Below are 16126 nucleotides of genomic sequence, written 5' to 3'. Positions count from 1 at the left end.
CCTCTGGCTTCCATGTGTCCTCCTAACTTCAGCTCTCACACAACCACGACCTTGTCTGTCACCTTCATCCGTCGGGCTATCTTCAATATAGAAAGGATAATCTCTTCAGCGTCTGGCCCTCACCCACTACCATGATCTTTATTGATGGCTTATGGGTCTCCCTGGCCTTCCCCAACTCATTCTTCAATCTCCCAAGTCAAGGATGGGATGAAAACTCAATCCTAGACCCTGCCATTCTCCTCTCACAAGCTTTTCCTCAAGTCGGCCTGTACTTCCTGATTTCAGTGGCCACTTTTGTAAGAATAGATCCTAACCACGCCCCCGGCCTGGCCTCTCTGCATTTGTCCTGTCAGTTTTTGGATATGAAGGCAAATCTTCACAGAACAGTTCCTGTCCTTGAGATGAACCCATCTTCAGGATCTCACTGAAGCTTAAGGAAAACGTTTCCCATGTTTTCCTTTTTGAAATCCCTTTACTTTGTGACATGAGGAAGGTGCCCCAGAGTCTGCCAGAACCTCACGACCATGTCTCAGACTCTCAGCCTCCAAGATTGCTACTTTAAGCACCTGGCTTGTTACAAGAACAGAACACCAGTTCATATGACTAGTTGTTCATTATTCACAAGCCCTAATCGGCATAAATATCAGTTCATCTCTCGTGCTTTCTGAGACACCACAGTCAGTCAGAAACTTGTGCTTCCCCCCCCGCACCCCTGAGAGACACAGGACCTGTGTCAACAAGAAGGTAGACACCTACCAGAAAAGAAAACTAAAACATAAAAGCCAAAGGAAACCATCATCATCTCCTCTGCTGGTACACTACCCACCTCCTCCCTTCTGGCAACAACACCTGGATTTCTACTTGTAGAATATCTTAATTTGATTCTCCAAAGACAGACGGAGTCGAGTGCAAGTAGATAATTTAAGAGATAATTCCAGAAAACACTACAAGGGAACTAGAAAGTAAAGGGGGAAGGAAGTCCACAGAGAGTGTGTCCTTCAAGGGCTACTCCAAACACCTGGAACTCTGAGTCACACTGTAGAATGTGAGCCTTGAGCCATCCCCAGTGAAGGGAGAGCTGAGGGATTTAGACAGCAGAGCTATGGGGCCTGCATCTAGAAGAATGAGCTCCCCGCACACTGGCTAAGTATGTTCACAGTCAGTAGTTCTGAGATCATAAAGCTCTCAGGCAAAGAGATGCATATGTGCACAGTTGAGAATTGAACTAAGGCTTAGTTCACTTTCTGAGGCTTTTAAGAGGATACTTTAGTCTGGATAATCTACCAACAATATAAATCTATTTTGATCATGCTGCTAGAAACTGGGATGTCCAGTAGCCTGGCACTGAGATTCAGCAGGTGCCTCTGAGCTGTGACAGAACACAGCAAAAGGGCACTTGAGCCTGTGTATGATAGGCAGAGACCTCCTGACCAGGCCCCTCCTAAGGCATCACACCTTTGGCATCTTACAATGGCACTTCCATTTCTCCATGATCGTGGTGGCCCAAGCCTGTAATCCAAGCTACTCAAGAGGCTGAGGCAGAACTAGCAAATTCTAGGCCAGCCTGATCTACAGGTGAGACACTGTCTCAGTAAAAGAAAAAAAGGGGGGGGGAGCTGTAGAGATATCTCAGTGGGTGAGAGCACTTTATATCTGAACTTAAGTTCCTGAGTTTGAATCCCCATCACCCACATATAAAGCTGAGTATGGTGGTTTGAATGAGACTAATACCCATAGGCTCATAGGTTTGCATGTTTGGCCCCTGGTAGGTGAATTGTATAAGAAGGATTAGGCAGAGCAGCCATGTTGGAAGAGGTTTGTCATGGGGGTGGGGGGGCTTGAAGGTTCAGAAGTCTATACCAGGTCCAGTCTCTCTCTCTACCTGCTGCCTGCACCAATATGTAAAGCTCTCAGCTACTGTTCCAGTGTTATTTCTGTCTGCTTCCTGTCGTGATAACCATGGATCAACCCTCTAAAACTGTAAGTAAGCCCCCAAATTAATTTTTTTTCTCTACAAGAGTTGCCTTGGTCATCATAGCAATAGAACAGTGACTAAGACATGACGTGTGCGTAACCTGAGCATTGAGGGGTGAGGGGCAAAAATTCATGGATCTTGAAAACTCACTTGCCAGCCAGCCTAGTTGACATGGTGAGCTTCAGGGTTCAACGAGAGACCCTGTCTCAAGCAAAAAATGCAGAGAGTCATAAAAGAAGATAACCCTAAATCTTGCTATGACCTCCTTGTGTGTGCACACGAATTCATGTACCCACATGCTTGTATATGCAACATACACATAACACATGGATGGATGGATGGATGGATGGATGGATGGATGAATGGATGGATGGATGTGTGGGTGGGTGGATGTGTGGGTGGGTGGATGGATTGATAGATGAATGAATGGATAAATAGATGACGGATAGATACATACATATATACATACATACAAACATACTAGTAAAAGAAGGTTATGGAAATAGCTTAGCATCAGAGACTTACCTAGCACATATAAGACCCTAGTTTCAACACCAGATATCAAAAAGTGCATTTATTTCAACATGAGTTTTGAAGAGGACATTCTAACTGTGGAGGGCACCAACGATATCTGTGACTGTATTACTCTTTCATTATGACAACAAAATACCTGAGCAGATGCCTTTATATTAAAAAATAAAAAAGTTTGTCCCTGAGGGAGCACCGAGCATTGCATGCTGAGAGACAGGCAGTACACATGTGAATGTGTCTCCATCTGTTTCCAGACTCTCTGCACCCTTAACATAACATTTTTAGGATTACGCATGCGTAGTGTCAAGGGGGACATGTAGCCATAGTCACACCATTTCAATGACAGCCTCTTATGTGGTCAGCTGCGTTTGTCCTCTTGGGTCACATCCCAAACCTGGTCAGCAGAAGCCCTACATCCTCTTGGCCCTGATTGCAGTTCTGGCTGAGCCAATCAACAACTCTCTGTCTTCAGAATTATTGCTAGCACGATGGCAGGTATACACTTCGATGACAAATAGCCTGGAGTCAACAGGAACCAGCACATGCAGAAAGCCTGCTGGGAGACCAACTAGTACAGACCAATCAGTGCAGAGAGCAGGACTGAATCCCCCGAGAGTTCTTCTGAGCACCTAGACCAGCATGTACCTAACTCATGATCCTTGGGCTCTGTGGAGAGACAAAAGGATAGGTTTTTCATCTTAGATTAGTCTAAGTTGGATGAGTCCAACTCCTTGAGACTGACAAGACTCTAAAACGCATGCGGTAGCAATTCAAGTTTCCGTCTTTATCACCTCCACTTCTCTCGTTCAAAGCAGCCCTGCCTTTTCCCACTTTAGAACTGGCTGTCTTCCCAGGATCCTTCTGCACACCCCCTCCACCCCCTCCAAAGCCTTGCTCACCTCGCTCTGCCCTCCCTTTTCTCCTTCAACATCTGGCTCAGGATCCAGCTCTCTCCTGCCTCCTCCAAAAGCTAATCTGCATACCCCAAAGCTCCAGAGCTCCTGGATCGCCATAGTTTGACTTAATATTTCCCCTTGGGGAGCAGGATTCAAGCATGCATTGGGTGTGAGAGTTGCCTGTGTGTTCTGTGTGAGCAGCCAGAACAGGTGGTCCTAGAAAACTGCTGGTACCCTGAAGGGGGTTCCTACTCTGCCTAGCGAGTCATCCATTGGCCTTCAGTCTGTTGGAAGATTTCACTAAATAAGTGTGAATCACCCATTGCCTACCAAAGGCTTTCACGGGTACTGGGAAGCCACAGTTTGAAAACACCCAACTCTTTGCTTCGATGTGAAGTTTCCTTGAACTCAGTAGACCAAGTTCCCCTGCTCAGGTTCTTCTGATTGGCTTCTGACTCAGCTAATTTCCCCTGGCTGTGGGGCCCCTTGAAGATCTTCCTCAGTTCCCCAAGCCCGGCTGGCTGTAATGTTTGGTCACTTCCCAATAAACTCTGACCATGTGTCTGGGAGGTCGGGGGATCTGGAGCTAGTGTCGGGGCTGAGTCTCATCCTTCATCCATGTCTTTATCTTCTGGCTGACCTTGAATTCTTCCCTCTGCTTCCCATTCTCCATTCCAGCTGGCTCCAGACTAGACCAAGGAATTCCCCAGTCAGCACACTGGGCTGCCTGTCCAAACCTTACGACCTCCTTTAAGGGTGTCATGAAATCAGAGACAAAACAGTCATGGGGATTCCCTGGTCGTCACATGTGGAAGCTCCTGCCTGCCAGGTTTGTCACCCTGAGATTACCAAAGATGTTTCATAAATTTTCTCCATCACCCCTTCCAGGATTCATTCATTCATCTGCACCCTGCAGAAAGTGCTCCAGACTCTAGGAAGGAATAGTGCACGAGGGTTCGCCAGCATCTGTCACTGACAGGCTTTTACGGACAAGTCCTTGCCAACAGCTTAAGAGGAAACAAGGTTCCAGAAGGCCCCCAACTGTCTGGTCATGTGACCTTCTTGGCTCTGCTACAAGGACGTCCTGTTCTTCTTGAAGTGATATTTCTATTGAGGAAGTCACCCTGTCATATGTGGGACAGGAAAAACATCTATTTCAGGTCCCGAAGTAATCACTCTGAGCTAGCTCAGTCTTTTCAAGAACTGCCGGGGGAGCAGAGAAAGACCAGCCCCGAGGGAAATGATGGATGTCTGTGTTGTTAAGCGAGGGAAGAGGGGCAAGGATTGTCATCTTGATTCTTCCGGTAAAATATTTCTGGCCAGCCATGAAATGACAGAATCATCCTTACATACAACCCCTGAACCATGGTGTGGTGATGTCGGCACACCCCCACCTGACAGGGAAGGGGAATAGCCCTACAAGCAGCACAGCTGGATCCTGCCGGATCTGAAGTGTCTCTCAGAGGCCCAGCTGGTCCCCAGCTTGTGGCACTATTGGGAGGTTCTGGAAACCATTACGATATGAGACTTAGTAAGAGGATGTCAGATCACTCAGAGTGTAGCCTAGAGGGTGACTGTGAGAGCTATGAAGTTTTCTCCATAGCTTGCTGGCTTTCCCAAAGTACAAAGAGGTTTAATAAGCATCAGTTTCATGTTTCCTTCGAGAATTCTAGGAAGCAAACAAAGCTTACCATTTCCACGTCACTTGGGTAGACCAGTGGAAACAAGGGTTTATGCAGAAGGCTCATGAACCCACACACTGACAGAGGACAGAGTAGGGGAGGGGGCTGAAGATCATCTGTAGTCTGGAAAGATGGATCAGCAGTTAAGAGCACTTGCTGCTCTTGTAGAGGCCTGGGGTTCAGTTTCCAATTTCCCCATGGAGGGGGACAACTGTCTCTAACTCCAGTTTCAGGGAGGATCTGATGCCCTCTTCTGGCTTCCATGAGCACTGCATGTGTGAAGTAAAATGCTCATATACAAAAAAAAAATTAAATAAAAATAAATTTTTGGGAACAAAAAGATCACCTGTGTTCTCAGAGCCATGCTGTCTGGTTGGGCCGCCTAGTGTGTTGGAGGTGTTTGGCTTGTAAAATTCTCGGGTAAATGAGTTTATTTTATTTAGAGAATGTTCAGACATCTCTGTAGTTTCATTTTCTTCAAGAACTATTTGAGTCTTAGGGAACCAGAACAGCCTGAGTCTAATTTTCACTTCTCACTAATCAATCAACCAATCAGTTTAGTTCTGTATTCGCCTGGGAAAGAAAAGGCAGGGGCTGCAGAGATGGCTCAGTGGTTAAGAGCACTGGCTGTTCTTTATGAGGTCCTGAATTCAATACCCAGCAACCACATGGTGGCTCACAATCATCTATAATGGGGTGATTTCCCTCTTATGGCAAACAGATGTGCATGCAGATAGAGCACTTGTAAACATAAAATCAGTAAATAAATCTTTAAAAGAAAGAAAAGGGCAGATAGAAAAGAAGGGTTACTATAAGCCTGTCTAACCTGGAGCTTACCATTAGGAAATCCTGACCCCATCCAGCGGTTTCTCCAATATCATACAAAATCAGAGGAAAATAACACTTCTTCCAGAAGTCTCAGAGGGACACTGTCTTAATCATCCATGTTAGTGATGTTGGTGATAATGTTGGTGATGTTGGTGATGTTGGTGATATTAGTGATGTTGGTGATGATGTTTGTGACGTTGGTGATGTTAGTGATGTTGGTGATGGTGTTGGTGATGTTGGTGATGATGTTGGTGATGTTGGTGATGTTGTTGGTGATGTTGGTGATGTTAGTGATGTTGGTGATGTTGGTGATGATGTTGATGATGTTGGTGGTGATGTTGGTGATATTATTAATGTTGGTGATGATGATGATGTTGGTGATGGTGGTGATGTTAGTGATGTTGGTGATGATGTTTGTGATGTTGGTGATGTTAGTGATGTTGGTGATATTAGTGATGTTGGTGATGTTAGTGATGTTGGTGATGTTAGTGATGTTGGTGATATTAGTGATGTTGGTGATGATGTTAGTGATGTTGGTGATGATGTTTGTGATGTTGCTGATGATGTTAGTGATGTTGGTGATGATGTTGGTGATGTTGGTGATGATGTTGGTGATAGTGGTGATGTTAGTGATGTTGGTGATGTTGGTAATGATGTTGGTGATGGTGGTGATGTTAGTGATGTTGGTGATGATGTTGGTGATGTTATTAATGTTGGTGATGATGTTTGTGATGTTGGTGATGTTAGTGATGTTGGTGATATTAGTGATGTTGGTGATGGTGTTGGTGATGTTGGTGATGTTGGTGATGATGTTGGTGATGGTGGTGATGTTAATGATGTTGGTGATGTTGGTGATGATGTTGGTGATGTTGGTGATGTTGTTGGTGATGTTGGTGATGTTAGTGATGTTGGTGATGTTGGTGATGATGTTGATGATGTTGGTGGTGATGTTGGTGATATTATTAATGTTGGTGATGATGATGATGTTGGTGATGGTGGTGATGTTAGTGATGTTGGTGATGATGTTTGTGATGTTGGTGATGTTAGTGATGTTGGTGATATTAGTGATGTTGGTGATATTAGTGATGTTGGTGATGTTAGTGATGTTGGTGATATTAGTGATGTTGGTGATGATGTTAGTGATGTTGGTGATGATGTTTGTGATGTTGCTGATGATGTTAGTGATGTTGGTGTGATGTTGGTGATGTTGGTGATGATGTTGGTGATAGTGGTGATGTTAGTGATGTTGGTGATGTTGGTAATGATGTTGGTGATGGTGGTGATGTTAGTGATGTTGGTGATGATGTTGGTGATGTTATTAATGTTGGTGATGATGTTTGTGATGTTGGTGATGTTAGTGATGTTGGTGATATTAGTGATGTTGGTGATGGTGTTGGTGATGTTGGTGATGTTGGTGATGATGTTGGTGATGGTGGTGATGTTAATGATGTTGATGATGTTGGTGATGATGTTGGTAATGTTGGTGATGATGTTGGTGATGTTGGTGATGTTAGTAATGTTGGTGGTGACAGCAGGATGTTGGCATGCCTGACACTATTCTGCACTCTTGACAAACATCACTTTCACATACACCACTGACCCTCAGAGGTCCCCCAGCACCGCACTCCTGAGTCCACCAACAATCAACTGGGCCTGACTCATCTGAAGAGGTCAGCTCGTGCTCTACCTCTACTGCATGGTGGCCTCCAATATTTTTGTCATGTGAATCAATCTAGAGATCTTCATAATACTTTTTATAACTGTCAGTAAGTATTAGAATTATAGAATTACAGATTTATTAATACAAAGCAAGCCAAGAGCATCTGGTGCCACAGATGGGGTGTCTCAGTTATTTGACTCATTGCTTCAACAAAGTATCCGACAAAAGCAGCTTACGGGTATGAAAGGCTTATTCAGGCTCATGGTTCCAGACAGTATGGTTCAAGAAAGTTATATTAGTGGGAGAAACCCAGAAAAGACAGTAATAAACTCTTAGGCTAATTCATTTTCTCTCTTTAATTCAGTCCATGACCTGAGTCCAGGGAATGGTTCTGTCTTCTTAAAGAGATTCTAAATTCTATCAACCTCACAAGTCAACCACCAAGAGTAACTATTACTTGAAAAAAGTAAGGCCCAGAGAGGTTAAGCAACTTGTGCAGGGCCAGAGCACCAGCTGGTGCATGAGCAGTGTGTGCTGCTCAGCTGCGGCAGAGAACTTCCACAGGAAGTCTCTCCCTGGAACCTGTGCTCACTCCTTCAGTAAATAGTAACAGAATTTTGTTACATTCCATGAACGGTGCCAGAGACTGTGAAAACAGTAACTAGAAAGAAAGAAAAGAAAGTTTTTTAAAGGAAAGAAATAAAAGTTTCAATCTCTTCTGTATGTCAAGCAAAAAAAAAAAAAAAAAAAAAAAAAAAAAATGTGCGTCCCTGTCCTGAGTAGGGCAGGTAGCATAGCCTGGGTGTTTTAGGTACTATGTGGATGACAAGAGAAATCACCAGGACATTGCTGAAACATGGTAGCACACATACCTCTCCAGTTGCTTTTGGATGTGGTGACATGTAGCCACCAAGTTCCTAAAGTCATTAGGCATTTCCTCATCTTGCCACTTGGGGTTGTTGAAGTATGAAAGAGCCTTTCTACCCCACAACACGTTTTTTTTTTTTTCTGGAGTTCTGTGACCCTCTTCACATCCCCTCATTCCACGTAGCACCGTGAGAAAGACACAGATGTGAGAATATGAAGTTGCCCTGAGTCTATCTCCTTGAACCAGCTGGATCGTCTGCGGTAAGTTATATCTTCTCTCTAGGTCTCAGTTTCCCCATCACTAAGGGAAATGATAGAGGCAGGAGATCGCTCATCTTCCTGCCTAGCAACAGAACACATAGCAGTTCTGCTATAGACCAGAGTGAAGAACCAACCATAACAACCAAAACACAAAATCCTTAGAAAAGATACTATGGTCTAATAAACCTAAACTCCCTACCTACCTCTGATTATAGATCCAATTGATCAATTAGTCAGAACCAACCAGTCCAATCTCCACATGTCCTGCTGGCTTCTCCAGTCACAGAGGGAGCTGGACACTGAAATGCTTTGAAAAGATGAAGATGTTCCAGTCATGAAGGGAAAGGGAATTAGCCTAGGTAACTCTGGAAATGGTGTTTGAATTGAAATCTGTAAGGCTGAAGACAAAAGGATAGATTAGGTTCTCATAAAGAGGTTGATAAGCAACTTCACAAATATTTTTAATGTCTACTAGAGTTAAATAAATTGTAAATAACAGGTAGGTTGCTGCTGTCCAAAGAGGCGGAAGCTCAAACAAATCCTGTAAGGTTCTGTCCAGAGTCAGAGTAGTCAGTATGAATTACCACTCTGACTGACTGACTGTATGTATGTATGTATTTATATATGCAGATAGAAAGACACAAATACGGCTGTGCTTATATGTGGGTTGGCATCTATGCACACATTTCTTATCTCCTTCCTTTGGAAAGCCCTAAAAGCACTTTCACAAGCAGCAAGAAGCACTTTCAGAACCCAGAAACTTGTTTCCAAATGCCATTCTTGGGGCTGAAAAGAAGGCTCAATAGTCAATAACACTTACTGCTCTTGCAGAGGACACAGGTTTGGCTCCTGGAATACAATAGCCTATAATGATCTGTAACTCCAGTTCCAGGAGAATCTGACTCCTTCTCCTGGTATCTAAGGACAACTACACACACATGGTGCACATACGTATATGCAAGCAAGACAAACAAACAAAGGTAATAACCAGTAAATCTTAAAAACAAAACAAAACATTTAAACTATTCAACAGTAAAAGAAGCCAAGGTTCCTTTGAGAAAGGGCCGGTTTTAAGGTCAATGTGGGGGAGACAGTGGGATGAGCCAGTAGCTTCTCAGTGTGCTAGAAAGAGAGGAGATGGCAGGGAAAATTGGGGCCAATCCAAAAATCAAGAACTGGGGAAGGCATTCCAATGACTAAGGCTGGGACAATTTGTTCAACAAAATAGCAGAAGTATTAGATGATAGTTGAAAGAATAAAATCAGTATCTGCAGACACATACCAGTATGAATAAATTATGAATGGGAGAAAGGAATAGTAAGAATTGGTTAATCAAAAATTAGGATATATAAAGAAAACTTATGGAAATTCACTCCTTTGGAAGCTAATTAAAATACATAACTTTACAAGGAGTTTGAACAGAGTTATATCCTGCATAGGTGGATGGTCCTGCCCCCAGAAGACATGAAATAGATATGCTGGGCACAGGATAACTCTGCAAGCCTCTCGAAGCACATGAGTGGTCAGGTCTCTCCCCTAAGCCCTCCAATCACCAGGTTTCACCCAAAGAACACCCTAACTGCCCTAATGGCTGGACCCAGCCCTTGCCCTACAGAGTAAAAAGTTAAATCTCTGAACTGAAAATCCCATCAATCCCCACCCTGGAAATACACACACACACACACACACACACACACACACACAAGAAATCCTGTAACAGTTCTCTGCTGTTTCTCATCCAACCAGAGGCAGCCGCCCTCCTGGAGTTTTCCCTCCCAATAAATCTCTTGTGTGAAGTTTGTTGTATGCTGTGACTTTATGGTCTTCCTTGGCTCCCGGCTGCCAGCGTACCTTTCCATCCAAGCTGTAACAGTTACAATCTTCCTATGACACTGGTCAGGGAGGTTCCATAGGCCCTAAGACAGCACAGATTATGTCCATTGCTCTGTTTCCCACAATATTTACATGGTAAATCCCTACTGATAAAAACATTCCTACTTTGTTTCAGGAAATGAAATCAGTCTGCAAGTTTCCTATCTGCTATTTCACTTTAATGGTGCCAGAAGGTATTATTTAGTTCACTGAGGGAGAAAAGACTTCAGTGATCTTACCTAGTACTGGGCCCTGAATGCTACAATACTGAACTGCTGGGTAAAAGGTGCCCACCAGGGTAACAGTGGCATGGTTGTTACAGGGGAGACCAACCATTGATTGGATTGAGGCCAGTGGCCAATCTGGTCAAAAGCTCATGTCTGGAGAGGCCACTGACCATGATGGGGAGGGGACCTACTAAAGGTCATACTATCAAGTTGGCTTCTAAATATTTGTTTAGACACATAGATCTGTATTGCCCTCAACCTTGATCAAAGAAGTTTTGTTTTCATAAAAAGCAATGGTAATGCAGAGGCTCGACTAATCAAAGTGTTAAGAACAGTTGACGGTTAATGTTCAGTCCTAAATCACACACACACACACACACACACACACACACACACACACACACACACACACACAGCTCCAGGAATAGAGGATGGAGGAGCGAAGGGCTGGGAGGGTGCTATGAGATTGTGTCTTCTGGACAGAACCAGGCCTTTGCATTTAAAAACTCTCAGCAGCGGTAGCTTCCAGCATGGCTATGGGGCAAGTCACAAGGCTCCAGCACAGCAAAGGAACTACTGTGGTTCATGGTTGTTGGGGGACAGAAAGTTGTTTTCCTTTTGGGGGATGTGAACACTTGTGGGTCGCTCCTACTCAGTGGCTGGTCCCACACCCATGCACATGGGGCAGCATTAATTGAACTCAGTGTGCTGTTTAAAAAAAAAAAAACATGGAGGAGATAAAATTTGGAGGAGGGAGATATGGGGAGGGTTGTGGGGGGGGTGGAAGGGGCAATGGGGGATGGATATCACCAAAATACATTATATACATGTGTGGCATTCTTGAAGAATAAATAAAAACTATTGTTTACTTTTTAAGAAAGGTAAAATAAAATTATAGACAAGAGATGTATATTTTATTTATAGACAGCTTCAAATTCCATCTGTAAGATCTCTTCTAAAGATAGGGCTTCCCTTTTTTCATGCTGAATGTGACCCGGACTTAGTGACTCACAAAAAAAAAAAGATAGTCACTTCACCGTGAAGACAGCTGACCACCTTAGCCACAGGATCACAGTGAGTCTTCCCCACCCTCTGTTGATGGCATGTTGATATCCTGAACCTTCTAGCACAATTCAAATAAAAACAGTATTTTATTTCCATGGTGATCTTCCCCTAAGTCCATAGCCATGGTCCGTCTCCTCATGGAAAACCTCTGATAACTTGAAGTGAGTCATGGTCAAAAAAAATGAGGAACTTTTCACAGCTCAGAAGAGATGTGACAACTAGATGCAACTGGCCTCCTGGATCTGTTCCTGGGACAGGAAAAAGTACATTATATAAAAACTAGAGGCTGAGGAGGTGGCAGTTTTTTTTTAAAGGCTAGGCGATGGTGGCACACTCCTTTAATTCCCGCACTTGGGAGGCAGAGGCAGGTGGATCTCTTGTGAGTTTGAGACCAGCCTGGTTTACAGAGTGAGCTCTAGGACAGCCAAGGCTACATAGAGAAACTCTGTCTCAAAAACAACAACAAAATGAACAGAAGAAATCCAAGAGTAGTCTGTGGTCTGGTTAAGGACACAGTGCCGCATTCACCAGCTTTCTATGACTGTAACAAATGCCTGAGGTGATCTAGTTACAAGGAGAAAACCGTTTATTTCAGTGCTTGGTTTCAGCCCCATTGTTTTGAGACCTGTGTAGTTAAGACACTATTATGCCAGAAACATGTGACAGATGGGACCAAAGGTGTGTGCCACAACCACGCAGACTCTGAAATTTTCTTAAGAAAACTTTTTTAATTTGAAAAAGTCTCAGCGAGGCTGGAGAGATGGCTCAGAGGTCAAAAGCATGTGGTCTTTCTCCAGAGGACCCAGGTCTGACTTTGTGAACTGTCTGTAGCTCTATTTCTAGGCAAAACACCTATAAATTAATACAAAAAATTAATACGCCTTTAAGAAAAAGAAAGAAAAGAAAATGTTTCAGAGTAAAATTAGTGTCACATTGAGCATAAAAAAAATTACTGCACCTCACCTCACAAACCTCCACCAAGCGCATGTATGAACATTTGGCCATGTTACCGTTGTCTATATTTACTGTGAAAAACAAAAATGATTCAAATGACAACTTATATGTTTCATGGCTTTGGGGAGATGGGAGGGTTGAAACTGGGGTCTCACTTTGGAGTTCAGACTGGCCTGGAAATTGTAACAGCCCCGGCTTCTACTTTCTAAGTGTTAGGACTGAAGGTGAGTCCCCGTGTGTGGATTTGTTTATTATCCCACAGAAAGGTGGAAGGAGAGAACCAGCTCCACAGCGCTGTCCCCTGACTTCCTCATGCATGCACACACACACAAGCACACGAACACATACACACATACATACACACACATGCACACATACTCACACACATGCATACACAGACATAGACACACATACACCCACATACACACACATGCACACACATACAGGGGTGAGATGTCTCTTAGAAACAGTTACAGAAAGACCAGGAATCAAACCTGGGTCCCAACTGCCAGGAAACCTTCCCATCCAAACTGTAACACTTGCAGCCTCCGTATGAAACTGTAGGCCCATCCTAATCAAATGCTTTCCTTCGTAAGAGTTGCCTCGGGTGGTCATAGTGTCTCTTCACAGCAATAGAACATTGACTGAGACAACCACCAACAATGAAAAGTGAGGCTAAAACTCTAGACCACTAACTTCAAAAGGCCTGACACTGGCTCAGAACCAAGTACGCCACTGTGTGACACAAATCCAAGAGGTTTGGAGATAGCAGAGAGGCTTGGGTGAGAGTCAGTAGCAGTGAAAGTGGAAGCAAGGACTTGAGCAATGAGGCCTGGCAGGGTGTTTGCCATATCCTGGCGACATTACCAGGTGTCCCGGGAAACCACCTCACCTGCCCCACCCTATCCTCACCTCTGAGCAAAGCCATCCTCCTGGGAGTCCTCTCTCCAAAACAACCTGCAATAAGATAGAATCTATTCTCAGTGAGCAAGCTCCTTCTCCCACATGCACACTGGGCAGGGGATGATGCCAAGAGATCACAGGATGGTTGCTTTCTTCAACAATACCTGCTTTGTGTGAACAGGGTAAGGTGCCAAGGCAATGCTGGAGAAGCAGCCAGCTGCCTAGCACAGGGAGGCCCCAAGTCTGGGGGATTTCAGAATTGGGCCATAGGAAGAAAGAGAACATTATCATGTGATCTCTACCATTCCTGGGGTCATTGTCAGGCATACAATGGTGGGACTCTATCCTTTCTGCTTCACAGATGTCATAATGACTCTGGTGACATCACAGACAAATCCTACAGAGAGGACAACTTTTCAAACCAAGAATCCTCAGGGATGGGTTTCCAAGGTAACCAAACATTTTTCTTTTTAAAAATTCTAAAATATTTATTCACAGGGTGAAGGGGTGTAAGCATGTTGTAGCACCTAGATGGAGGTCAGAAGGTAACCCACAGAGCCACTTCTCTCTTCCCATCACATGGGTTTCAGGGATCAAATTCAGATCCTCGGGGCTTGGTGTCAAATGCCATTACCCAGTGAAGCGTGTTCCCGGCTCCAAGACAGAACAAACCTTCAGAGAAGCAAACTCCTGGGTTTAGTAATTGGGTTTTGGTCAAGACATTTTTAGAGCTTGGTCCTCCATCCACCACCTGCTAAACAGCTTGCCCACTGTAAATTGATCTTTCCTTGGTGGTTGAATGTCACCTTAGAGAGCGCTGTTTCTGCCACATGCTGAAAACTGAAGCCGGGAACACAGAAGTGAATTCAGCACTTGGGTTGTTCTTGCTGAATGGATAGTGATGTCAGCAACTGCCCTAAAAGGTGCTTTCTTCAGAGAATCCCTAACATCAGCAAGACTTCCCTCCGAAGAGCCCAGCGTGTGTTCCCTTTTCCTCCCAACCCTAGCCCCAGAAGCTATGTGACCTCAGACAAGTGTTGTCATCTCTGGGTTGCTGTAACTCTGTTCTTCATCTGAAACTGGGAATTATCTTGTGTGTTTTGAATTAGATGGTATGTGTTTAGGAGCCACCTTTGAGCCCTTAGGACGATACTTAGAACTGTGTTTGGCGTGTAAGTGTTTGGTGGCTGCGGATGAAGTCCCTGTAAGGAGTTAACGCTACCTCCTTTTCTGCAAGATCATCATCCTGCTAAGTCTTAGTAACCACACCAATGACCTTATCCCCAGGTCACACGTGGCCACTGGTCATTAAGTCTGTTCTAATCAGCCAGCCAAGCCTCAGCCTCTTCTTTTCTGGTAAGAAGAAAGAATTCTTTCCCTGGGCCAGATCTTCCACTGGGCCCACTCGGGCGTCTTGGGAAGTAAGAACTCTGCAAGCTTGCATTCCCAGCTTTGTGGGACACTTTGGACTGAAGGTTAAGTCACAAGGACCTGTCACAGTTGAGGAGGCAAATGGCAATTCTACCCATGGTACACCTGCTCCACCCGGATCTGAGAGCTTGTCTGAGAAGGAACAGTAAGATTCTGGGAGGAAAGCTCCAGACCTCCTCAGACTTCCTAATCCACCCCTGGCTTGTGCAGTATAGTTGGCTAAAAAACTCAGATCTGAGTCTTGAGGGTTTGTGGCCTTTGGAGGAGGCCAGGGAGTCTGCAGCCACACCCTGTCTCCCTCTTCCTCTAAAGCCTGGATGTCCTCAACGTCCTTCTGCCCATGGGTGACATCACCCCCAGCTTACCATCTTGGAGGAAGTCAGAGGACATTGAAGTCATCATGGCCCAAGCCTTGGCTGCTCTGTCCCATCTTTAACTACAGGAATAATCCCTGTGGTTTTATGAATGCCTGAGGACTCTTCTACTCCACTCCCTCTCCTTGGGGGCCCCTCCCATACCTGGGGCTGCTCTCCTAGCAGCAGGAAACAGGAAGGCCAGTTTTGACCCACTATGCGGTACCGAAGCATGCTTCATCCCAGGCCTGGGAGGGATGCACATTGCCAGCCACTATCCAGCTGTGCTTTCTTTAGCGGAGTACCAGTCTGGAGCTTTCTGGATTGAGTCCTTTTTGCCAAGGCCTGGGTAGAGGCTGCCCTGAGCACACTAGTGGAGCAGCCTGCCCCTCTACAGCCACTTAGCTCAATGTCCTTTGGACTGTGGTGTGCTCATTTCATATGTTGTGCCTCTCTGCCCCTAAGTGGCCTCACCAATGGAGTAACTGAGTGAACAGATTGAAGAGAAAGTGTTCTGAGAGAAAACTCCTCTCCAGGAGCCTGGTGGGTAGGACAGGGTACTGGTACCTGCCTATGTGGATGTTCTATAATCGTTTAGTTCTACTTAGTCCTTTTTACCTT

This window comes from Micromys minutus (assembly GCF_963924665.1).
Source record: "Micromys minutus genome assembly, chromosome: 1".
Lineage (NCBI taxonomy): Eukaryota > Metazoa > Chordata > Mammalia > Rodentia > Muridae > Micromys > Micromys minutus.
The sequence above is the reverse complement of the archived record's forward strand: the minus strand, read 5'-3'. Positions refer to the sequence as shown.